Below are 27,288 nucleotides of genomic sequence, written 5' to 3'. Positions count from 1 at the left end.
ACATGGATAAAAACAATTATTCATCAGTGAATTGATTGTATTTTGCAATATTCTTTCTTAGTGTCCGCAGTATTTTGATAAATAATAAATATTATTGAGAATTTCGGGGTATTTCGGTAATTACGGGGAATTCGGAATTTCTACACACCGTGTTACGAATATACTTCCAGCAAATAACGGCTAGCTGAACCAGACATCATGGCCAGACAATAACAATGCATGTTTGAACGCTTACAAGGTTTTTATAGAAAGGTAAGTGTTCACTTTGTTTTATATGTACGTTTGCAATACATTTGTATTATTCATTTTTCCTATCACAAATATATTATGTCTAGATCTTTAATTGAAATAGTGGTCGGTCGACTTATTGACCTTATCGCAACATCCGGGCACTTGCGTCAGTTAGAGTTACATGCCCCTTGACGACGGTGAAAACAAAAGCGCTGTCGCCATTTTATTTGCATTGAAATATTTAACACTGCTCGCAATTTTCTTAAGTTAAGGCACATCTTCGCGACCAATTTTTAGAATAAAAATACCCAGAAATAGAAATTCTTTCATAATAAATTTAATTTAATGAACGAACACAAATAAGGATGAAAACAAACAACCAATAAATTTTAAATATATGCAACATATAGTAGCTGATTTGAACCTCTATATTTGTTACCTTATTACGTATTAAATAAATTATCATGATAAATGTTATTGTTTTTATTTAATTCACACCAATTTCGACACTTTTTGTTTCCGCATGTTAGGTATTTGAATGCCCCTTTCTTCATCACAAACCGATTATCTCGTTATGATCGGATACTGTCCAGACAAAGAAAACACGGTGTCATAAAGCCAGCTGGGGACCTATACTTGGGGCTCTGCATAAACCACATGTGGTCATTAAACACAATTTATGATACCTCTGTGTAATCTCTTGTCATACTGAGCAGTCATTTAAGCCAAATGTTTAATGCCGAAATAATTCAATATACAGTTGCTTTATAAAACACGTTGACACCTTAAATAAACATTTAATTAAATTAAATTCAATATTTTTCATTTGAATGTTTGCATCAGTCTTAAAATTGTGTAAGCTTTTGTATTCTGGTGTTTAATTGCCCATTTGTTTTGCATAATCCGATTATCTCGTTTTGATCAAGTATTATCCAAACTTAACTGACAAAAAGGTGTCATAAACCACACTGGGTGGTCCAGACAGTGTCATTTAACACGATAGATGCCACCATGTCTCCTCTTTCTGGTAGTATTAAGCAGTCATTTGGATGAATAATTAACGCCAATGTACTTAACAGTTGCTTAAATTAGATATGTGACATATGGTCAAATATAAAGTCTTGTCCAATTTAGATTATCAGAAATTTTCACCGTAAAGATACTTGCCCGATTAATTTATTAAAGTATTTAATAATTATAAAATTTACGTAAAAAAACAAGTAACGTATTTAGAGTGTATCAGTCAATTAAAAAGACGTCATTCCATATTAAGATTTAATGTTACGACAATAAACGATCGACATCATAAAAAAGAAATTACGTTTGACAGCAACGGGGGTAAATAATGTTTGAAAAACAAATATTTATACAGATATATGTGTGTTAATTTTAATATTTGTCACTCGTACTCATTACAATGAACACAACTAAGGCTTTCAGTAAGTCATGTACCAGATGTCCCTACGTATTTCACAGCTTCACATTAGCATGATAAATTGACATAGTAGAAATATAATTTTAATGTTCGAAGATGAATGAACCCTGAAAAGAACGACAATACTCATTACATCAACATCTACAAGGATACTCCCATTATTACAGAATAAACGAATTTACCCGGTGCCTCAGTGAGAAAGTTAATAATGAATGTCGCCGTACTCGATCATCGGCCACTTGGTCGGGTCATTTTTCCAACATCCAGTTTGCAATTTGTACGGACATTCATTAAGTCCAATTAGTTTTATTTTCTGATCATATCGGGCTTTCGAAGTGCAATCTAACCCTTCATAATAGTCAAAAGACATTTTAAACACCAATTACAGGACATTTAATTACCTATCGACTTCCCAATAGGAATGCGATTGACGAAATATCAGCAGAGGTGCTCAATCAGCGTAGTAAATCGACCGTATCTAGGGCATTGTTTTCACCGTCGCTAAGGGACTGCCCCTTTTGTGACGTCATCGCGATAAGGTCAATACTCAAACCCGGTTGAGTCGCGGGTCGTTTTGACTCGCGGTATTTCATTAGCGCCCTCTGGATTGTGTTTGTGAACAAACCTGCGTGACCTACTTTTGAAATCTGACAGAAAACATTTTTGCTGCGAGTATGAATATATTTTTGGTAAGTAACTACCAAAAAACGATTTAAAACATCATTTTAAACCAAAATTATGTAAAAATCCATGTCAAAAAGACAAAATGAAATTTCCCTTTCAACTTTTTCACTTTTTAAGTTCGTCTGCTTGCGGTTGCTTAGGTCTGACACTACCAATAGTATTCTCTTTGTGAAGGGGTTATACGCCACCTATTTTTAAAAATTATTTCGATAGGTCAGGCTCTAGTTGCAATAATCCAACTCCCAGCTATTGACCCTCCGGGTCTGGGAGTTGCAACTGGTTTCGCAATTTACCATAGCAAAATCCCCGCCGGGATTTCAGGCGGGGATTTATTGGTAAAATTAGCAACATAAACTATTTTCTGGCATGAATTAACACAAATAGATCGTCAATATATCTATAATGAGCAAATTAAGATAACTTACATGATGTGGTGTGCTCGCAAAAGAAAGATTTTAATCAAAGTTTCAAACACGTCAAGCGTAAATGTAAATGTCAACTTGTTTGCATATCGAATATTTTTTATTAACCAAAAGAAAAATTAAAGGAACGCAACATGTACTAATAAACGGTTTACCTATGCTTTTCTCCGAACAAAGAAACAACAGGAACGATGACCCTTAGATCTGCCGTAAGGGAATTATAACACAACAGCATCTACAGCAGCAACATTTATTAGCTCTAAAGCATGCAATTGCTTTTAGCCATAAACAAAATAGAAAATAACAAAAGTGTAGTGCATGGATTATAAGAATTATGAAAACTAGGAATTGATAGAAGTTACAAAAAGTAATCACTGATAAGTAACATAAGTTGTATGAATTTCAATTGATAATGACTTATTCATCAGATACTTTAATAAGGTAAGACATAAATTAAAAATTCACTTCTTAGTAACATAAGACTTATCACTTTAATATTGATATTGAGTGTAATTCATTGACTTCTGAAATAGACATTATTATACATTATAACAATAAGTAAAACACTGGAGCATGATTTAAGAACAATGATTTATATACAACAACCCATTCAAAGTGTAACTTGTATTCATACATATATTCGAACACCATATATTCATATGTATAGATACATATAATCAGGGATATCCCCAGGCGATTTTAGCCCAGCGGACTAAAATGCGTGCGCTTGACATTTTCACAAGAGCTTGCAAGCTTTAATCCGAATGCTGTCTACATTCGGCCAACGTTCAATCAGCGCTCTTATCAGCGGTGTGTGCATAAGGGGCATAGGTTACACGTATGAACGATTTACGGGTCGTTAATGGGGATCGATTATGGTCCTAATATCATAATGGTCGATAATGATCTATTATTACCGGTACATGTGGAGGTAGAGCAATTAAAGATATGCTCAAATTGTTTGTTTGTTTTATTTTAATTAGTTTAAACCTATTTAATTTAGCTCGATTGCATCGAAAGCCGTATGCTTTTATAAACGCTCTCGAATCTGTTCCCTGGGACTAGAACCAGTACTTGGTGTCTTTTGGGGGAGATCGAAGGAACGCTCACAGTGAGGTTTTAACCCGTGACTTCCCGATCGCTAGGCGGACACCATATCCACTACGCCACGGCGATCTTTTAAATATTTTAATTGTTAACGACTATTGCAGAAACTAAACAAGTATAAAGAACTTGCTTCAAAAATAAACCGTAACTGATGTGTGTTGCGGTTGTGCGTAATTTAAGTTATGAATACAATTAATTCGAATCAAACGTCTTATTTGATTGCTCCCGACCATTTAAAATTTGTTCACACTATTTTCTTAACGGCGACTATAACTTCACAGTAGCAACATTTAATATATTCAGATACAATATATACATATATATAGTTTCTTTCATATTTACGGAATTCGCTATATACCTAAAACACATTTTTCTTTAGTCTCTGTGCATGACAGAATACAATCTAATAAACGACAAGAAATTGGAAGCAAGATTTTCCATTGGTCACAGACTGTTTTTCAATCATTTTTTTGCTTTCTGTTTATTTTGGTTGTTATTTAATTTTATAATATATGACTTGACTGAAATGAACTGAGGACAAATACATAAATATTATGAAATTTTGTGTTTTAGTAGCTCCAAAGTAGTGTGGATTTTGATTTATACCATTTAGAAAGTATATTAAGAAATCGACACCAACCGCCTGCCGCTGTGCCTGACCAAATTTCTGGGGAAATGCCAGTACATATATATTTTTCGCTTGTTATTCTTGTCTGTGTATCATAACATTCTCATCAGTGACAATTATCAAATGAAAAATCTCTCCAAAACACCTATCACACCAACACATCCGCATTTTGCACAGCACCTCCAACAACACTGACAAAGATCACACTCACATACAGAACAATTCTTTAAAACGCAACCTTCCCTAAAGCATAACTCACTTTCACCCATCTCTTTAGTTAACAAAGTCTTTAATACTGACAGCCTCAAGCACTCAACACTCTTAAAAGTCTCTCTCAGTCCACTGTTTCCCACTAACGAACGACCGTAGGGATAGACAACTGCAAGGGACGGTTTCCCATCCCGGCCTGCCCTCCCCACCTCCTGCCAGTATGACAAAGGATTTCTTGCTGCACCCCAGTGGACGACTAGACGAACATCCGCAATGTCAATCTGTAAATGACCAGATGTTAGATTTGTATTTTCAACACGGAACATAATGCCCACGTTATCGACACATAATAAGTTCACCAATGCATACATACGCATTGCCCTGTACGCCATGAATTAATCGCTCTGTACTCAATCAATTCATCAATAACTTACTTTATAATTAATTCGATAAATGAAGAGACTTCGATTATCAACAAGGTTCATGTATTCAATTTACCGCATCTCCATGCCGTAATATCTAGATCAAACAAACACGTTTCGTCAATCTATTTACAGAAAGCTCGAGTAGTTGGTCACATTATTAATTGTCCAGTAACTTACCCCCAATCCAAAGGCCACAGTCGCCACCACGATCTTCACACTTCCATCCCCGGAAAACTCGTTCAGGATTCGATTCTTTGATATGTCGGTGGTCGAAGCATGGAACATCTATTTCACTTTGTATTTCAATACATGCATATACCAAAACACTCATATGGTAAACAAATGAACACATGCATTACCGCCTTTCAACTTTATGTACGTCTTCAATGCGGACTTGAAATATAAAATGATTTAATTAAACAATAGTAAATTATGCTCGATTGGTTATTGTTGGCTCAGATACTACTTCAAGTACCCGGTGTAATTAAAAAATATGTGGGGTACAGAAAATATATACCGGTTTTAAAAAGTATTCCGGAGTATGACCGGGTGCGTATTTTCCGTATCCGGGGTACATTGTAGAATACTTCTGAGTACTCGGGATACTTTTAAGTAGTACCTGAGCCGACAATGACCAATTGAGCGTAAATTATGAGTGGTGTCCCTCGATCTTGGTTAGGATTTCGCTTTCAATAAGCACGATCACACACAGGAGAATATATGTAAATTTATCAGCTGTATGTGTGTATATGGTACCCCAGGTACTTTAAAGTTTACTACACTGTTCCCGGTGTACGGAAAATATACTGAAAGAACCCCGTCGTATTGCCGGGTGCCTTTAAACGTATTATTCGTACCCGGGGAACATTTTGTTTACCTAAGGGTACACGGGGTACTTTAAAGTAGTTCATGAGCCGACAGTGACCAATTGATTATGTGTGGTGTCCCTCGATTGTGCTTAGGTTTTCGCTTTCTGTAAATCTTTTAGCTGTATGTGTTTATATTTCATTATAACAATGCATATTCATTTCTTTGTTCTTTCTTGTTGTGTTTGTTTAGTTTCTTTTATGGTGTTTCTTTTTTCCATTTCTTTATACTTTGTGTGTGTGTGTGTGTGTATGTCTGCAATATTTTCTATGTATACATGTATATTAAATAATCTAGCCTAATAGCCGAAAACAAATGTGGAATATGTTCAATAAATATTTTAATTGGTGCAGAAAGTGTTTCATAGCATTTCAACCCTCATTCACTTAGTAAAATAGTAAAAGTTACACCAACACCACATAGTATCTTTATTTTAATAACAACTTGTTTACAATGCAAACATACGCCCGATATTATTCAACTTACTAACGAAACATGCCACTTATCCGATCGCAGCGAAATTACAGTCATAAGAATGTGCCCTAATCTAAACTACAATGTTATACACAATACAATTTCAACTGCTAACAAGACCAGATCGTCAGATACCACTGTGAAAACAATTTGTGCAGTGTAACCCTTTCTTTCCCTTTGCTCTAATCAACAATAACAACTTCCGCCATAAACGATTTGATATCAATTTTATATTTTGAGCATTTCTCAACAAAGTAGACGCAAATTAATGTCGATTGTAACAGGTATTGTGTTTGTAACAATGTACTAGGTTGATTTAACTCGATTTTATGGACATATGTGTGACATTATTTTTTTACATTGATTTTAATTTTACAAAGAAGAACTATGAGCTGTACGTATGTACTCATAAAAGCTCAGAGCATTCAAGAAGAACTAGGTCAGGCTCTATAAACACTTCAATATTTAGCTAATAGATTTGAAAAGATTTTGTAAATAAAAGTAGTCCACCAGCATTGAGGAAGTTCGGTTGTTTTTGTGAAATGGGGTGAATGTAGTGTGAGTGCACATTGGGTACATTTGAGTTTCTGCACTGATGTACGTTTCTTGAGGCGAGATAGCTTCTTCAGGTGTCCCCACTGCGCAGAAAAATGAATGAACATGAACAGTAATTTGAATATTGAGAATTAAAATTAGACACTGCTTGAACATAACTGTGATATTTATTTTATTTGATGTCTTAAATTCCATATGTTCTAATTGTTATATACGTTATTGATTGTTACTTTGAATGGTATGTCAGATCTTTATTCATGTTAAATTTAATATTAGTGTCGCTTAACCTATTTACCGCGAGTCAAACGGGAGGGAAAATAAACAACAATGGCGGACAGTGGTGTTGTTTTTGTTGATACCGCAGTTAAAATTGAAGGATTTTCGTCATAATAAGGCTATTTTCCAATGAAGTTAAGTCAGATATGTTTATCTTATAAATTATTTATCTGATATTTGAAGATGGTTTCTAGACGCAAATGAATATTCCTTAAGTACCGCGACTCACCCGGGTTGCAGGCTACTTGAAACCAGATGTTTTTATGCCTACAAATTAAAGCGGGTATCCCGGGTGTACTTTGTCCAGGGTTTTCCATGGAAATCCATGGAAAATATGAGGCTGGAGTATTCGGACTAAGTTTCCAGCCTTTTCCAGCATCAATATTTAAAAAAAAAGGGTGGACAATTGACCATGGTATGTGGAAATAGCCTGGAATAGTTTCCATGGTTTTCCAGGCTCCCTGGAATAATTACCATGGAACAATTTCCAGGGTTTTCCAGCCAGCATGGAATAAATACCGTCCGAATACTCCATGTAATCTGGAAAACCATGGATTTTTTTCCAGGGTTTTCCAGATTACATGGAGTATTCGGACGGTATTTTTTCCATGCTGGCTGGAAAACCCTGGAAAATGTTCCAGGGATTTTCCTTGTTTAATATTCCATGGATGCCTGGTATAACATTGAAAATTGTCCAGCGTTTACCATGGTCACTGAATAGAAAAAGAAATTTCTGGTCTAAAAACAATATTCATGTATTAAATGAATACAATACTCATAGCTTAAATAAATCATAATTTAAGGTTAGATTAAAACAAAACAAAAAATCAACATAATGCCTTAGTTTCTTCGATGTATTATTTTGTTCACAATTCATCAAAATATAACATCAGATTACAAATTGTGTTACATTTATTTAACAAATTATTCAGATCAAACAAGTGTTGTTTAATACATGCTTACAAAGCCTCTATGTCCATTATCATAAATAAGGCCCTTACATAACAGAACAGGCGCTACTTTAAAAGTTAAAAAGTATAATGCAACCTTCACAACATGTATTCAAAGTAACAAAATACAAGCAAGTCAAGTAATATACAGTAACAATTCACGAACCCTGTACAAACGATATACAAGAAACAAAATGAAAAATTTAAGTTATTTTAGCTAATTCATGTTTGTCACAATATATGTAGCTGCCCATGTGCACAAGGATACTATTTGTCTCAGCTACTTTCACTTTAATGCAATTTAGGTGCTCTATTTCATTAAAATACTTTTATATAATTTTATTGTTCAAAGAAATTCAGAACATAATGCATGTACATGTATTACTTTCCAAGTGACAGTTTAAAATATAATTGCAAGTCTAAAACTTGTGTAGGCAGCTTATTAATTAAAAGTACCCAGGTGGGATAAAATTACAGTTTTTAAAAACTTTTTTTTTAATTAGCTGGGCTTCAGTAGGTCGTGGATCTTTTATAGAACTTGTACTGCTGTTATACTGTACGGCTCCTGCATGATCTCTGAAAGAAAAACAAAGCAAACAATATTACAAGAAAGTCATAAGTTTTTTACATTCATCTGTAAAAATAAATGTGCAGCAATCATATGATTGAATATCTATACTTCAATGCTCATTCATATTTTAATCTATTTTAGATATTTCATATCACTGCTCAATTCGGTACAAGTGGCTTTTTTGTATTTGAGCGAACATTTACGATCCTAAGTAGTTAGCAATTATTTCTTTTCCATTTACTAAAATTTATTCTCTTAAAGTTTGCAAGCGGGCTTTAATCTACTTGCAAACAGGCAACCACACAGGAAAACTGAGACTTTCAAGTGAATAAATTGGTGATTTAACTTATATTTTTATATGACTCTTTTATTTTGAAATTTATATTGTTAAATGCCCCAAAACAGGGTACACTAGCATGTATCTGGAAACTCAAAAATGCATGTATATAGGAATTTTATATTCAGATATTGCTATATGAAAGTTATGCTAATTTGCTAATTCATATAAAAATAACCTGTAATTGAAACTAGACCAAAATATTGGATACCAAAAAGACAAAATACTTACAGGTGGTTAACACTAAATTACTTATATGAGCCCGGGGCATAACAATATTTACCATAAATTGTGGCCATGTTAGTCCTCTTAGTAAATGCGCCAAAAGAGCCGCTTTGCTGTCTTGGGTTATTTCCCTGCCAAACTCTGCAGTATCTTCCATCAACTGGTCAGCTACAGTTAAAGCACATAATGAAAATGTATATAGAAAATAATTCAAGTATTGTTTTAAATATTTAGTAAAATGGTCTTTAAATAATAACTTACAATGAAGTTAATACATCACAAAGCATAGCATAACAAAATTTGTAGGTATGATTAGTACAAATTTATTATTGCTAAAAAACAATGCTATTGGTTTTATTAATTTATTTATAAACATTAACAACATTAATGAGCATTGAGTTCTCATCATGCACAGCACATAACTCCCTTAGCCTCAGTTCCCTAGCCATGCATTATAAACTTCCGATACTACATTCAAGCTTATTAAAATCTCCACATAGGACTTCCTTTATCAAGCTGCAAACTGCACTTAGTGAAAATGTGTGTGACAGCTGCTTTTAAACTTCTATATTTGCCATACTTTTACCTAAAATGTCACATAAAAAAGGTCTACAATGATGACATAAGAAGAATCAATTTAAAGGAATATTTAGAAATAATGAAAAGCACAAACCTTCAGTTGTTGTTCTATTCCTAGACAGACTTCTGAAACACTTGTATGCATCACTTTTTAACAACATTTCATGTCACTATCCAAATGATATCCATACATTATTATTTTAAGAAATTCTTGTTAATGGAAAAACTCATTAACTCTACTGTTTGTGAACATTACATGAACTTCATTTTAACAACAAGTTTAACCTGCATATTTTACAATACGCCTGCTCCAGAATTTCAATCTAACAGGTAAACTTTCTGTATTTGAACTCAGCCAATCAGAAAAGGCTGTGATATTTTATAACCAATAGATTAGCAGCAGACATATCTGACTCACACACAGGTTTATCAGATAGTTTGTTAATTGCAAACCTGGACTGTAGTGAAATATTGAGTGTGTATACACCCTGAACAGGGTTAAGGAATTTAAACTTGTAGACATTGCTTTGAAAGTTACTACTATTACTTCTACTACTAGTACTACTACTACTACTACTACTACTTCTGCAAAACTACTACTACTATTACAACAGCCACAACAACAACAACTACTACTACTACTACTACTACTACTACTACTACTACTACTACTACTACTACTACTACTTCTACTACTACTGCTACTTCTACTTATACTACTACTACTACTACTACTACTACTTCTACTACTACTACTATTACTTCTACTAAAACTGCTGCTACTACTGCTACTACTACTACTACTGCTTCAACTACTACTACTGCTTCAACTACTACTACTACTACTACTGCTGCTGCTACTGCTGCTGCTGCTACTACTCCTGCTGCTGCTGCTGCTACTACTACTACTGCTGCTGCTGCTGCTGCTACTACTACAACTCCTGCTGCAGCGACTACTATTACTACTGCTGCTGCTGCTGCTGCTGCTGTTACTACTACTACTACTACCACTACTACTACTACTACTACCACTACTACTACTACTACTACTACTACTACTACTACTATTACTAGTACTTCAACTACTATTGCTACTACTACTGCTACTACTACCTACTGATGCTGCTGCTACTGCTACTACTGCTGCTGCTGCTACTTCTACTACTACTACTTCTACTACTACTACTTCTACTACTACTACTGCTGCTGCTGCTAATGCTACTTCCTTAACTACTACTACTGCTGCTGCTACTAGTATTGTTATTTTTATTTATTCTACTATTGCTACCATTACTGCTACTATTCCTGTAAATGCTAAAACAACAACACAATAATACCTGCTACTACTGCTACTGTCACTTTAATTTGCACCAATAGTATAATTATCAGTAGTTTAACTGCTTGTACAACTTATACAACAACCACTTTTACTTCTACTCCTACAACATATTCTACTGCCAGCCTCAGCATTACTACTTCTACCACTACTACTACTACTATAACTACTACTATTTCTGCCCAAACTATGCACATTGTTTTATGTTTTATTCATATGTTGTGTAAATTGTTGAACTCTGATTTACTTTGAATAAAATGTGTTGCATTTTTATAAGTTATTTTCTCCTCTTATAAAGTCTAAGTTTTTTCCAGGGTCAGCTGAAAATGTAAGAGTCTTTTCCATGCTTAAAAAATTCTATGTTCCACTTTTCATGCTATCTGAAAATATTTTCCATGGTTATCCAGCCTAAATCCAGCGTTTTCCATTCCTTTTCCATGCTTTTCCATCCAAGGCTGGAAAATGCTTGGTAAAAAAGTCCACGTTTCATGGACATTTCTAGAACAAAACCCTGGAAAACCCTGGAAACTGTTTCAAATTCCAGGGATTTCCATGTAATTCCATGTTATACCATGGATTTCCAGCCTAAGTTCCATGATTACCCTGGACAATGTACACCCGGGCAGTTCTTATCTCAGAGTGTACCTGTAACTGAAAAACAAAACTGCAGTACTTGAATAAACGTTGAACATGCCCAATATTGCATCTGTTTATATAAATAAGACAAAATAAGAAATAAAAACAAATTTATTTATTAAACCACTGAATTATTTAAGCCTGATAAATTCACAATTTTCCCAAATGAGCCGTTTCATCGAAGCAAAAAATCCCAAAATGACCAATTTTGTCGATAAAAAATTCCCAATTTGGTCAGACTCCTTTTCCCAAAATAGGCAGAAAACCCCCTGCAGTCCACATCTGGCGTTGAAATTTCGGCAATTGCCATAAAGAACACTGATTTTTAATTGGTTAAGTTTATTTTACGAACAATAATGTATGAAATGTTCTATGATTTTGAGTAGCAATGTTACTGTAAATGGTCGAGAGCAATCAAATAAGACGTTTGATTCCAATTAATTGTATTTATAACTTAAATTACGCACAACCGCAACACACATCAGTTACGGTTTGTTTTTGAAGCAAGTTTTTTATACTTTTTATTTTCTGCAAAAGTCGTAAAATATTTAAAAGATCGCTGTGGGGTAGTGGATATGGTGTCCGCCTAGAGACCGGGAGGTCACGGGTTAAAACCCCACTGTGAGCGTTCCTTTGATCTCCCCCAAAAGACACTAAGTACTGGTTCTAGTCCCAGGAAACGGACTCGAGAGCCTACGGCTTTCGATGCAATCGAGCTACACTAAATAGGTTTACACTTATTAAAATAGAACAAAAAATTTGAGCATATCTTTAATTGCTCTTACTCCACATGTACCGGTAATAATAGATCATTATCGGCCATTATTAGGGGACGAACATCATAATTGATCCCCATGAACGACCCGTAAATCGTCCATACATGTTATCTAAGCCCCTTATGCACACACGGCTGATAAGAGCGTGCGTGTTTTGATTGAACATTGGCCGAATGCAGACAGCAAGCGCTTGTGAGAATTTCAAGTGCGCGCATTTTAGCCCTCTGGGCTAAAATCGTCTGGGGAAATCATAATTCTTATAATCCATGCATTACACTTTTGTTATTTTCTATTTTGTATATGGCTAAAAGCAATTGTATGCTTTAGAGCTAATACATGTTGCTGCTGTAGATGTTGTATTATAATTCCCTTACGGCAGATCTGACCGCTATTCATATACAATTAACATAAGTATTAATTAAAATTTGAATTTCTGTCCATTTAAAACAGATATTTAATATTTTAAAATAATCTTTCTTAAAAACATAAATTGTATGTTCGGAGAAAAGCATAGGTAAACCGTTAATTGGTACATGTTGTTGTAAACACACCCCGTGCGTTCCTTTAATTTTTCTTTTGGTTAATAAAAACTGTTCCATATGCAAACGCATTTACATTTACGGTTGACGTGTTTGAAACTTTGATTAACATCTTTCTTCTGCGAGCACACCATATCATGTAAGTTATCTTAATTTGCTCATTATAGATATATTGACGATCTATTTGTGTTAATTCATGCCAGAAAATAGTTTATGTTGCTAATTTTACCAATAAATGAGCGCCCGGATTTCAGGCGGTGATTCTGCTATGGTAAATCGCAAAACCAGTTGCAACTACCAGGACCTGGAGGGTCAATAGCTGAGAGTTGGATTATTGCAACTACCTTCTATACTAAGGAAATATATAGGATAAAAAGGATTATAAGGTGTTGCGTTAGTTGTTATGTGTAAGGGGTTAAGGTTAGGGTTAGGGTACGCTGTTTGATGTGAAGTGTTGCGTACCGGTAAAGTTCAATCGTCCCATCTTTTAAAGTACTTTTAATTTTAAATGAACATTTGAAGTGTTTCCTTTTGTTAGTATATTTCATTTTTATGTCCCCCACTATAGTAGTGGGGGACATATTGTTTTTGCCCTGTCTGTCTGTTGGTCCGTTGGTCTGTTGGTCTGCTTGCGCCAACTTTAACATTTTGCAATAACTTTTGCTATATTGAAGATAGCAACTTCATATTTGGCATGCATATGTATGTCATGAAGCTGCACATTTTGAGTGGTGAAAGGTCAAGGTCAAGGTCATCCTTCAAGGTCAGAGGTCAAATATATGTGGCCAAAATCGCTCATTTTATGAATACTTTTGCAATATTGAAGATAGCAACTTGATATTTGGCATGCACGTGTATCTCATGGAGCTGCACATTTTGAGTGGTGAAAGGTTAAGGTCAAGGTCATCCTTCAAGGTCAGAGGTCAAATATATATGGCCCAAATCGCTTATTTAATAAATACTTTTGCAATATTGAAGATAGCAACTTGATATTTGGCATGCATGTGCATCTCATGGATCTGCACATTTTGAGTGGTGAAAGGTCAAGGTCATCCTTCAAGGTCAGAGGTCAAATATATGTGGCCCAAATCGCTTATTTTATAAATTCTTTTGCAATATTGAAGATAGCAACTTGATATTTGGCATGCATGTGTATCTAATGGAGCTGCACATTTTGAGTGGTGAAAGGTCAAGGTCATCCTTCACAAGGTCAAGGTCATCCTTCAAGGTCAAACATCATATAGGGGGACATTGTGTTTCACAAACGCATCTTGTTTTGTAATTGTGTCATTTTGTGACTATACTTATTACTCTATTGTGAGTAAATAAGTGAATTTGAAAATGAAGGGTCACTGGAAAGTAGGTAAGCGTTTTGGGCTTGCTACTGGAATACATTCTAAAAAGAGGAAAGTGCGGCATCAATCATTACATGTATGTCGCCAGATATCTCCTTTAAAATTGAAAGTATCAAAACAAAAAGCATGTTCAAAATCATTCAAAAGGAAATTGCCTACTGTATTACCATTCATAAACACTCTGTATCGATGTAAGAAATTTGATACGTTGAAGGTGGTATTGCGTCGTATAAGAAACATCAATATTAATGGATATAGAGTGATAAATATAGGATGTCTAGAAACGCACATGAATGAGGTAATGAAACATGTTTTATTGTGTGAGGCAGCGAAACAAGTTGTTATTACAGACAATCCAGTCATACGAATTACTTCGGAACTTAGGACACATGGTTTAGCGTCCGTCCTGTCTGTTTGTTGCTGTGGATGCAATAAAAGTTTTAAATTTCAAACAAGCCCAAAGCTAAAAACCATGGACACAATTACAGGTCATTATGATATAAATGTTCGAGCTGTGTGCAGGGTTTTCATTAGGAGGCGTCCGGCGTCCGATTTGACCGCCTCAAATGTTATTCAGGGCGGCTCAAATTCGGAAAGAAAATTTAAAAAAAAACATCGGCAAATTTTCACGACGATGACGAGATATTTAGTATTCGTTAATATACTAACTGTCTGAAACGGAAGTAAACAACCTTAACCGATATTTGTTAACTGCTTTCTCATTGGTCGTATCGATATAATTGTCCAATCGCGGAGCGGGTAACGAGACTGTACGACTTTGATTCAAGGTCACAAACTGTGACAAAGTCAACAATTGGATATGTCAAGAAAAAGAAACGACTTTTTCGTTTGTGTTTCGAGTAAGAACGATAGTAGGCTGTTGAAGTTATCTTGTTCCAGTTTTGTTAACGTTTATCATTTACCGGCACCTCCGGATAAATGCACTTTCCTGCTACACTTACATTTCCTTTTTTATTCAATTTTCGACAGATTTCGTTGATGTTTGGTTTCTCCGCGGAGTTTTGATCCTCCGAGCAGTAAGTGGATTTATTTGTTACCACATTTTACAGAAGGGTGAGTCTTTCATTAGGATAAATGAAACTCTCGAGCCCCAAACTCTCCTGATTTTTTCATGATTAAGGTCGGACTTGGTTGCCTTAAATGCTAAATATATTGAGTTGGCACTGCAATGTTAAGCTATGTCCGAATTTGTATTTGAAAAAATGATCCAAAGAAGCTTCCTCAGCAAAATATTTAAATCCTAAGATTGCATCAGCTGGGGCAACCCATGCCCGATTTTTTTCCCAAAAAAATGCCTAAGTTAATCAAATAAAAACAATTATTCTCATGTCAACAGGCACACAATCTTTATAAACTGAATAATCAATTATTTCAGAAAAAGACAGTCATTGTGTACTCTTAACACAGTATTACTTATAAATGTTTAGGTATTTGCTCATAAAATGCTTCAGTATTATTGTTTTAATTATTGTGATGTTTATCAGACTTTATATTTCTTAAGTTAACTTAATCCTTTGGTAATATTATTTGAATTGCTAGTCACATACTCTTGGTAAAATGGTATCGTGTTAAGTAGAGGTTAATTATATTGAATGTTATTGACAGGTGATAAAGATGTTTACAGTTTGTACTGTTTCTTTTTATTTGCAATAACTACTTGTGGACTAGTCATTTAAATTGGTTTAGTTATATATTTTGAAATGTCATTGTCATTATTGGAAGTTACAACTTATTAAAATGTTAAAATTTCCAGTGTTTGTTTAATTCAGATTGTCATTAATACTGTAAAGAATACATGTTATGTACTGCACAGAAATTATACATTAAGCTAGGGCACGGGCCTTTCGCCCCTGACGGGGACATTCCACCTCAGACCCATGCACCCCTGTCCGTCCGTCCGGCACTTTTGTGTCCGGAGCCATATCTTGGAAGGTCTTTGGTGGATTTCATTTAAACTTGGTATGAGTATATATATGCATAAGAGGATGATGCACGCCAAATGGCATTGTACACCATCTGTTAAAAACAGACTTATGGCCCTTTGTATCTTGAAAAAATGCTTTTTAGTGTCCGGAGCCATATCTTGGAAGTTCTTTGGCGGATTTCATTGAAACTTGGTATGAGTATATATATGCATAAGAGGATGATGCACGCCAAATGGCATTGTACACCATCTGTTAAAAACAGACTTATGGCCCTTTGTATCTTGAAAAAATGCTTTTTACTATAGGCACTTTTGTGTCCGGAGCCATATCTTGGAAGTGCTTTGGCGGATTTCATTTAAACTTGGTATGAGTATATATATGCATAAGAGGATGATGCACGCCAAATGGCATTGTACACCATCTGTTAAAAACAGACTTATGGCCCTTTGTATCTTGAAAAAATGCTTTTTACTACAGGCATTTTTGTACACTCTGAAAATTGAGCGTATGTAAACGTTGAATGTTTTTGTGGAAAATGCACGACTTATTAATTCACCTAAATAAATTGTGAAGGCTTAAGAACCTTCCTTTGTCTTAGTTTTGTGTTATTGTCGTCCGTCCATCTATCATTATGTTCATCCGTCCAATTTGCACCCATCCTCAAACAAAGCATATGTTGCGGGGGATACCGTGGGCCTTTCAGGCCCTCTTGTTTTTTTGTTTTTTTAAAGATCATCTCACAAATGACCACCACACCCTCACACTATACTATATCCCCCCCCCTGAATCCCCCCCCTATATTTTTTTTTTAAGATCATCTCACAAATGACCACCACACCCTCAACACACTATACTATCCCCCACCCCCACCCCCACCCCCCATCCCCCACTTTTTTTTGAAACAGTTAAAAAACACAAATATTTATTTTTATTATTTTATGTTTGAAATACCGTCCAACCATCGCACCCAAGAATATCCCCCCCCTCCCCCCCACCCCGAATTCCCTCCCCCCTTATTATTTTTTTTTTTTTTTTTTTTTTTTTTTTTAAGATCATCTCACAAATGACCACCACACCCTCTAACTAAAGTATACCCCACCCCACCCCACCTCCCCCCCATTTCATTTTTTTTTTTAAACGGTTTAAAAAACACAAATATTTATTTTTATTTTTTTATGTTTGAAATACCGTCCAACCATCGCATCCAAGAATACCCCCCCACTCCCCCTCCCCTCTGAATTCCTTCCCCCCCCTCACCGAATATTTTTTTTTTTTAAGATCATCTCACAAATGACCACCACACCCTCACACTATACCCCCCCCCACCCCACCCCCCCCCACCCCCCCAAATTTTTTTTTTTTGGAAATGGTTAAAAACACAAATATTTATTTTTATTATTTTGTGTTTGAAATACCGTCCAACCATCGCACCCAAGAATCCCCCCCCCCGCCCCGATTTTTTTTTTGTTTTGCATTTTTTTTTTTGCATTTTTGGAAGATAATGTAATAAATGTCCACGCCCCCACACTATACACCCCTCTTCACTTCACCCCTCCCTCCTTTGTGATTGAAAATGAGAGTCCCTTCACCTTTAAAAAGAAAATAGATGAGCGGTCTGCACCCGCAAGGTGGTGCTCTTGTTTTACTTAGTAACTTTGAATATATGGTTAAATTTTGTGTTTCGATCCACTTAACTTCTAAAGTATCAAGGCTTTTGCTTTCAAACTTCAAAAACTTACATGCTATCATGAGGTTACTGTACCTGGCAAGTTGAATTTTACCTTGACCTTTAAATGACCTTGACTCTCAAGGTCAAACTATTAAATTTTGCTAAAATTGCAAGAACTTCTTTATTTATGATTAGATTTGATTGATACTTTGACAAAACTACTCTTACCTGACATACCACAAAAGACTCCACCCAAACCATCCCCCGTGCCCCCCCTCCCCCCCGAATCCCCCCCCTATTTTTTTTTTTTAAGATCATCTCACAAATGACCACCACACCCTCACACTATACACCCCAACCCCACCCCCCAATTTTTTTTTTTGAAACGGTTTAAAAAACACAAATATTTATTTTTATTATTTTATTTTTGAAATACCGTCCAACCGTCGCACCCAAGAATCCCCTCCCCCCCAACACCCCCCCCCCACCCTCGAAATTTTTTTTGCATTTTTTTTTTCGCTTTTTTGGAAGATAATGTAATAAATGTCCACACTCCCACACTATACACCCCTCTTCACTCCACCCCTCCCTCCTTTGTGATTGAAATTGAGAGTCCCTTCACCTTTAAAAAGAAAATAGATGAGCGGTCTGCACCTGCAAGGCGGTGCTCTTGTTAAATTAAGTGTTATACTTAATTGACCTAAAATGCATAATTCTTATCTACTGGTTTCATTTTCTGTCCTTTTGGGGGACCTTTTAACGGGAGGCGGAAAACTACAACGGGCGAGGCATGGTATGGTATTGCGCAAGTGGGGCTTAGACGGTTAGGGTTTGGGTTAGTGTTAGGGGTCGGGTTAGGGTTTGGGTTAGCCTAAACCTAGTTTTCCGCCTCCCCCTTTTAACTTGCTTTCTTCATGAAATTACATTGTTATATTTATCGATGCTTAAATGTTATGGTGGCTCCCAAAGTGATAACTCATGACAATGCAGGCTCTAGTGGCTTGAGTGTTTGTACACACACTTTTCATGCAAGTCAGTACACAGTACTCACTATGCAAGTCAGTACACACTATGCAAGTCACTACACAGTACTCACTATGCAACAAGCCAGTACACACAATAAAAGTCACTACACAGTACTCACTATGCAAGCCAGTACACACTATTCAAGTCACTACACAGTACTCACTATGCAACAAGCGAGTACACACTATACAAGTCACTACACAGTACACAATATGCAAGCCAGTACATACTATGCAAGTCACTACACAGTACTCACTATGCAGCAAGCCAGTACACACTATACAAGTCACTACACACTACTCACTATGCAACAAGCCAGTACACACTGTACAAGTCATTACACAGTACTCGCTATGCAAGCTATTACAGCAAAATTAATTAATTGTACATCTATACAGTTTTCAAGCTCTTCATTAAGTTCATGAGTATTAATTTGTATTTTTTATGTGTTTTAATAATGATTGTTTAAATCTTCAGGACAAGTTTGCTGTATACACTGATGTTTGAGCTTGGGAAAAGCCACTTGACTCCAATACCCAGCTCAGGCAGTCTGCAATGCTCAAAGAAGTGAGGACTTTGAGGTATATAGAGAATACTAGGTACTAATACTAAAACGAGCCTTGGCGAGTGGTTCAGATTTTCGTGCCGAGCAAAATAAACTTTGCTTTATTTGGCACCGACCTAGTATTCGATTCACCCCATCAATTTTCTTAGTCGTAAATTATTTCTTTAAAAATAGAATAGGAAACTTGAACTACACGGAAAATCCCAAAGTTATTTAAAGCAAACATTGTTTCATTATTTTAATCGTGCTGAGCCTAATACATTACAAAAAGATCAGGTACTAACCTGTTTTTCTGTTTATCATACCTCTACGTCCCTGATTTTTAAGAAATAATGAAAAAAACACACTAAACAACTGCAGCTTTAGGGTGAAAGAACCGGGAAAAAACATGCATTGTGTCGTATGAGGTGTTAATAATGACATCACGAGTACGCGCACTTAATATTTGTAAATAATGTTTTTTTGCTTTTTGAGTTGCATTATTTGTTAAAAATATAATACCTCTTGGTATCAAATTGTTTGTTTTGTTGAATCTGATTCGATTTTACAAAAAAAAGATTACTTTATAGTTGATTCCGAGTAATATAACCATTCTCTGCCACGGGTGACAGCTATATTTCAGCTCCGCCGAAATAGAGGAAAATTTATTCCACAGTGGTTTATTTCGACAATGCACGTCTGATGATGAGATAAAAATAATTTGTATGGACCATAGTGATAAAACAACATACATCATGAATAGCTGAATCAGGGCTTTTTTCTTCTTTGAAAGTTTTTCACAACTTTGGGAAATTGGCGTCTCAAAATTTCACAATTTCAAGAAGTTTGTGAATCAAATTTTCACAAGTTTAGAAAGTTCGCAACTCATTATTTCATAATTTTAAACAGTTTCTGACTCATTTTTTCACAATTTTCAACTGTTTGCGACTCAATTTATTTCAAAATGGGGGTGGGGGCTAAGACTGCTCCACAAAAACAGGAAAAAAGCCCCGTGAATTAGTACTTTAAAGTGTTATAAAGCAGTGTGTTAATTTTTGAAGGCATTATGAATAATATTGTGCGAAAATCTGTCATAGCCTAGGACTATAATAACTATAATTAATAAAACTGATCCAAGGAATTTTGAATTGAACTATATACTTTTGGTAACAAAATCAAACATGTGACAACTGAGACAATCAGAAATTAAAACTGAAGCTAAATGTAAAGGCAATGCGAGTAATAATAATACAGGTTTTGACATTATTGGAGTTTTCAGTCATAAGTGATATGTTGGGCACCTGTGTCTTTTGGACATATTCCTGTTTGAATATGTGACATATTTTTTGGATATTTGTCATTTTGTAATGTAGAAAAAAAATTGAACATTGTGCATTTGAATTTTTTTTATCTAAGGCCTTGAGCTTTTCCACGAATTAATTTGTCTGTGCCATGTTTATTGTTGGCTAAGGGATTAAATTTGTCTTTAAAGTGGGGCTCATCAAAACTTGTATCTTCAATATGTGCCAGTTATTCACTTAAATTGAACAGGATGGGTCACATAGAACTACACCTCATTGCATTGCTGCATGTCCCTATTCGAATGTAACACTGTCCTCAGTTTGACTTTCCACTGTCGTAATTAGATATTACTTTTTATTTTATACAGTTCTTGATGACTGCAGTGACCATGACTAAGATGTTGAACCAGATGGCCTAGATCCAGAACTGACTCATGGCGTTCAAAACTACATGGATCAAGGTAATTAGTTGTGAAACCTTTTGAAAAAAAAAAGATTTCATGTACCCCAGGCCAGTTCAGTTGATAGGGAATTTGTCCATAAACCCCACATTTACAAGTAAGATCTAAATAAAGAAGGAATTAATATTTACCAACAACTTAATGTATAATTGTAACCAAGAAAAGCAGCAGTAAAATTATTTATGAATAATGTTTATTTTTTTGCCTGTGGACTTCAAGCACAATTTTGTTCTGAGTGCTGGCTACTGTTACATATAGGAATGATAACTTGAAACCAAAATGCTGATGGTTTGCTTTGTTGTTTTGCCCTAAATTTTCTTCATCAAAAGAATAGAATGTCTACAGTTTTAATTCTGTTAACAAACATGTCATTATTTTCATTGTGTTTCTACATGTCCCCATTTGTAGGTTACACTGTAATGAGTATAAGTTCACACTGTCCTTTTTTGGGGTCAGTAAGATTGGATATCACTTTTTTATTCACACAGTAGTGATGAACTTTTGGTCATTTTTATTAATTCTAATTTTCTATGTCCCTTAATAGTTTATGTTCAAATCTTCAGGACGAGTTTGCCATATGCAGTCGCTGATGTTGGAACTTGGGACAACCAGTTTGAATACATTGCCCAGCACAGGCAGTCTGGTATGCTGGGAACAGTTAGGGCATTGAGTGAGGTAAAATTTATTGCATTGATCATAGTGAATGAAACAACTTACATCATAGATACAATGTAGCTGAATTAGTACTTTTAAGTGTTTAAAAGCAGTTTACCAATTGTTGACGGCAATATGGATACTATTATGAGGTAGTGAAAATGTGTCATACACTTTGTCTTTAATTTCTGTATTTAATTATACTGGTCAAGAAAATTGGAATTGAGCCAAATACTTTTGGGAACAAGATCAATCACACTACCACATAGTAAATCAGGTATTCAAACTTAATGCTATATTTGTATTAATTATTTTTTTTTTACATTATTGGAGTTTTAAGACAAAAGTGGGAACCCTTGTCTTTTGGACACTTGTCTATGTTAATACTAGTACAGTATGTGAAATATTTGTTGGCTAGTTGTTATATTGCTTCATAGATAAGTCTCTTTAAACTACGAGTCATGCCTATAACAATTCTTTTTTAATGTTTACAAGGTCATGACAATTCAAGGAATTAAAATGTCTGTATTTGTTAAGGGATTGGCATTGTCTCTAGAGTGCAGATCAGCAAAGTTTGTTTCTTTAATATGTGCCAGTTATTGAATGACATTGAAAAGGATGGTGCAAAAGCAACAGTTAACAAGACTTGAAATGTACTCAAACAATGCTATATACATGTCATTTTATTGTGCATGTCCCCATTGGAAGGTTACATTCTCCTCAGTGTGACTTTACACTGTCCTCATTTGGTGATGGTTATATTAGATGTTACTTTTTATTTACACAGTTTTTGATGACTGCATTGTCTATGACCATGATTTTGATCCAGATGGCCAAGAACCTGAACTGAGACATATGGAGGTGCAAAACAGCATGGAGCAAGGTATTCTTTGGTGTGAAATATGTTGAAAAAAGGTTTACATATACTACCAGCTAGTTCTATTATTTTGGAACTGGTTGATCATACCTCACATGCACAAGTTGGATGACAGTTGCAGTCACAATGTTTACATTTTAAAATTAATGTACATGTTTGTGTCTCCATCTGTTTTCTAATGTAATGTTGTTACATGTACAGTCAAAGATTTGGGTTTAGATCTGACAAGCTGCTAATAGTTTGCCTTTAAAGAGTGTGGCATATCATTCCCACAAAGTACATTTTATAAAAAAAATGAATAAATACTTGTTATATACATTGTATACATGTGTCACTGTGAGACCATTATTCAATTGAGCTGTTCATAATGTTATTATATTTTAATAAGAGTGAATTGCAACCTCAAATGTATATGTCCCCCACCACTATAGTGGGGGCCATATTGTTTTTGCCCTGTCTGTTGGTTTGTTTGTTAGCCCCAACTTTAACATTTGCAATAACTTTTGCAATATTGAAGACATCAACTTGATATTTGGCATGCATGTGTATCTCATGGAGCTGGAAAGGTCAAGGTCATCCTTCTAGGTCAAAGGTCAAATATATGTATTCAAAGCGGCGCAAAAGGGGACATAGTGTTTCTGACAAACACATATCTTGTTTTATTGTACTTTCACCTATATGGAAGATGTGTTTGTAAATGTTTTTAATGTTTCTTATGATTCGAGACAAATAGTTTAAGATATTTTTGTTTTGATAATATATAACGTGTAATTAGTTAAATACTTTAGAAAAATATGTACAGTACTTTATGAGTAAATGCATTTACATCACTTTCCTTATTTTATCCGAAGAAGAACTTGTCCAAAACACTCCAATGTTGAGTTTGTTAATATGTTTTAACATTTTTGGTAGTCAGTAGTTGTTGCTATTTTAGATTTGTTCTCTTCTTGTAGTTAGTTCATGTACTGTTATAAGGTATTGATAAGAAAAGTTCATTGGTTTGGTTTATAAATTTATAAAGCGTTTAGATGATTATTTACTTCAATGTATAACTGTCATAGACTTTATTACTGGCAATTTATTTTTAACAAATAATGTTGGATTCATTGTGGCTTCAAGGCACAGAAGACATCCCAGATACAGACGATGCCTGGAGTTCCAACATCACATGAAATTATTTCATTTTTCATTTGTAAATGTTTGGACAAGCAACTTTATCAGGATTTAATAGCAAATAAGCAAGCATATACACATATATATATCCAGTTCAAACTGTGTTTGATTTCAGTTATTAGTGCGGTGTTAATATTCATATTGTATAAACCATCAACTTTAACAATTACAGATGTGCATTGCCCCATCACCTTTGTCCAACCTGTCCTGGCCTGACTTGTAACAGATATCGGGATTCCCTGCTGGAGTAGTCGAGTGCTTACTTCTCGGGTTCCAGCACCAATGATTGCTTTTCCAAGGCTACAACTACATTCAGAAGATGATAGTCAACAGTCAGCTTGTGATGTAAGAAACAGGCATTCATCCGGCGAATATAAACCAGCACACCTTAACTGCTTGGTAGGTATATAGTGACGAGTACATGCAACTGTTTAGTTGTTGAAACTTTTTAATTGTTTTCCCTTGGGTCATCAGTGACAACATTTAGCCAATGTAAATTTTGATGTATTCTTAATTAAGTTATTATGGAACATTTGAAAAGAACAATGTAAGTGTTAATATCTGTAACATTATTATTAATTTTATTATTAAGCTAAATAATTTTTTGTACATCATTCTTTCTTGAAAAAAATTGTGATAAAATAATTCCACTTTTCAAGCACGTGTTCTTTGTACACATGTACATGTATTTGACTTTATCTGTTTGTTGTACATTGTTATACTAGTTGGAAACTGTGTAGCGCTATGATTGTAGCAATTTTATAGATAATTTGATAGAAAATGACTGTTCCATAACACTATTTAGTGTCTGTTCATGTCAATCTAGTCAATTAAATTTCATTGTTTTGTGTTTAAATTATTGGAGATTATTTAATGCATGTTATATCAATTAAAAAGTGATATTTCTTACAGTACAAGTAATCCAACTATTTTTCTTGTAAAGTGTAACAACTCTGTTTGTATATGAATATTTAAAAGTCATATAGATCTAAACATTTTATGCGGCATAAACTTAGTGTAATGTTGAGTTATTTCTGTTATTTCTTAGTATAAGAAACATACAATTGTAGATCTTTATCATTGGCAGTAATTTAAATATTTGTTTTGTTTTATTTGTTGCAGTTTCTTACCGATGCAACTGTACCAACACATGTAAATAAATTTGCAACACGCTGCTAGGTTATCTGTTGTGATTTTCAATCCTGAACAATAATCAATTAACATAAAAAAGGCACTTAATTGTTTCTATAAAAAAATGTGTAGTGTACAAAAGGTCAGTTGCCCTGGAGATGGAAACCTCTGACCCTTTACGAGATCCTGATCCAGAGCAGCTCTAAAGGGGAACCCTTATGGTACATGTCATTAATAAAGTGACATCTGCCTTAAAAGCAGATGAAGAATGAATTTTGTTTAAAAGAGCTTCAAAACATGTATTTACACATTTATGTATCAAGACTAATGGAAATAGTTTATGTAGTTGACAGAAATTATTGTAGGCAATATTGCTGTTACTGGAAAAATCCTTATAGTGTTAGCCAACACACCTTTCCATATGGAGAGAAAATCCAGGTTCAAATCCTGGTGGGGATCCCTTATAAGCAGCAACTCACATAATGTACATATAAATTATACAAAGAATAGTATGTGTTGTCATAGTGTATGATATTTAATATTCATATTAAAATAGATATGAAGTTTTTAATGATTTTCTCTTTCACACACATACGCAATATTTATATGTATTTTTACTTGATGTGATTTATCATTAGTATAAGAACACCATCATTTGCTTCACGCTACAAAAACGGCCCATCACTCTGTCCTGGCAATGAATTATAATTATTACCCCTTTTATACTTTAAAAAGAAAAGGGTTTGTTTTCAACAAGTGTGCATCTTTGTTTCTACTACATATTCTGATATTCATATCTTCAGTGTCTTAATATAAGGCAATTACTGAAAAAATGTGATTTTCATGAAGTATTTGTGTCAGTTTTCATGTGCAGTGCTCTTGGAAAGTGCAGGGAGTTAACTTTGCTGGAACAGGTGCTTACCCTTCAGTCGGCTCAATTGGTAGAGCCAAAGTCACTGCCAGCGCTCATGAAAAGGACAGACACCCTGGAGATGTGAACCACTGACTCACATGATCAGTTTCCCATCTTGAGCAGCACTAAAGGCAACCTCATTAAAGCCTACTTTCTGGAATACATCAGTGTGCAGAGCTTATACGTCAAGTTTAAGACTTACAATTCATCTCATGTACAGTGATACAACATTTAAACAAAACCGTATTATGACTGAAAAATCTAAACAAAAACAAAATGTGTTGTTGCCTTATGCCAGTGTGATGGCACTAAATTGCTTCTTTTTCAAGGATGAGGCTTTGTTGACTGCTTTAATAAATATGTAATGTAAACTTACCTGCTCAACTATGAAATTATGTGAATCAAATATTGTGTACAACTACTGCTGGCCTGATTAAAAAAACTCAATATGAAGCTTCATTTTTTAATGTTTTCGCAAAAATTATGTCCCGGTTCTAATCAGTGACTTCTTTGATTAGCTAATGTTTAACGTCTGTTCAGTTTGGTTGCTTTTTTGATCGAGTAAGTTATTTAGCAAATACAGTGTACTTTTCTACTCATTTTGCTTAGAATAAAGTTACTGTTAAAAATGAATCAGATATCTTAGATGAACAATGTCTAATGTTTTTTTTAATTAAAATCTCTTGTCATAAGTACAGTTTTCAAAATTTCATATGTATTGCGCAAAATGTTTGTTCGTTCGAATTCAAGTGATTCAACAGTATATAAATTAATATTTAATAAAAACAGCTTTAGTTGAATATTTATTGATGTTTTGGCTATTCGGTCTTTTTTACACTTATACATTATTTCTATACAATTGCTTATAGAATTGAATTTCAGATTGATATTATTTGACTAATTTTACAATTATTGCATTCTACTGATTATTAATATACACAATCGAATAATTTACATGTAACTGAAAATCAAGAA

The 27,288-nt window shown here is 34.6% G+C and overlaps 1 long non-coding RNA gene across 2 annotated transcripts; it reads left to right on the top strand.

The window, feature by feature from the left end:
• The first annotated feature begins 178 nt into the window (after positions 1 to 178).
• On the top strand, positions 179 to 27,108 carry LOC127843673 (uncharacterized). 2 transcript variants are annotated; one of them, XR_008032277.1, is made up of 8 exons: positions 179 to 252; positions 15,609 to 15,655; positions 19,737 to 19,840; positions 21,473 to 21,565; positions 22,129 to 22,240; positions 23,049 to 23,102; positions 24,442 to 24,668; positions 26,262 to 27,108. It is a non-coding gene; the product is annotated as an uncharacterized LOC127843673 (long non-coding RNA). The 2 variants fall into 2 exon arrangements; XR_008032276.1 differs by lacking the exon at positions 15,609 to 15,655.
• Positions 27,109 to 27,288: the final 180 nt, after the last annotated feature.

The sequence above is a fragment of the Dreissena polymorpha genome, chromosome 9 (assembly GCF_020536995.1).
Source record: "Dreissena polymorpha isolate Duluth1 chromosome 9, UMN_Dpol_1.0, whole genome shotgun sequence".
In the NCBI taxonomy this organism is placed as follows: Eukaryota; Metazoa; Mollusca; class Bivalvia; order Myida; family Dreissenidae; genus Dreissena; species Dreissena polymorpha.
The sequence above is the reverse complement of the archived record's forward strand: the minus strand, read 5'-3'. Positions and strand labels throughout refer to the sequence as shown.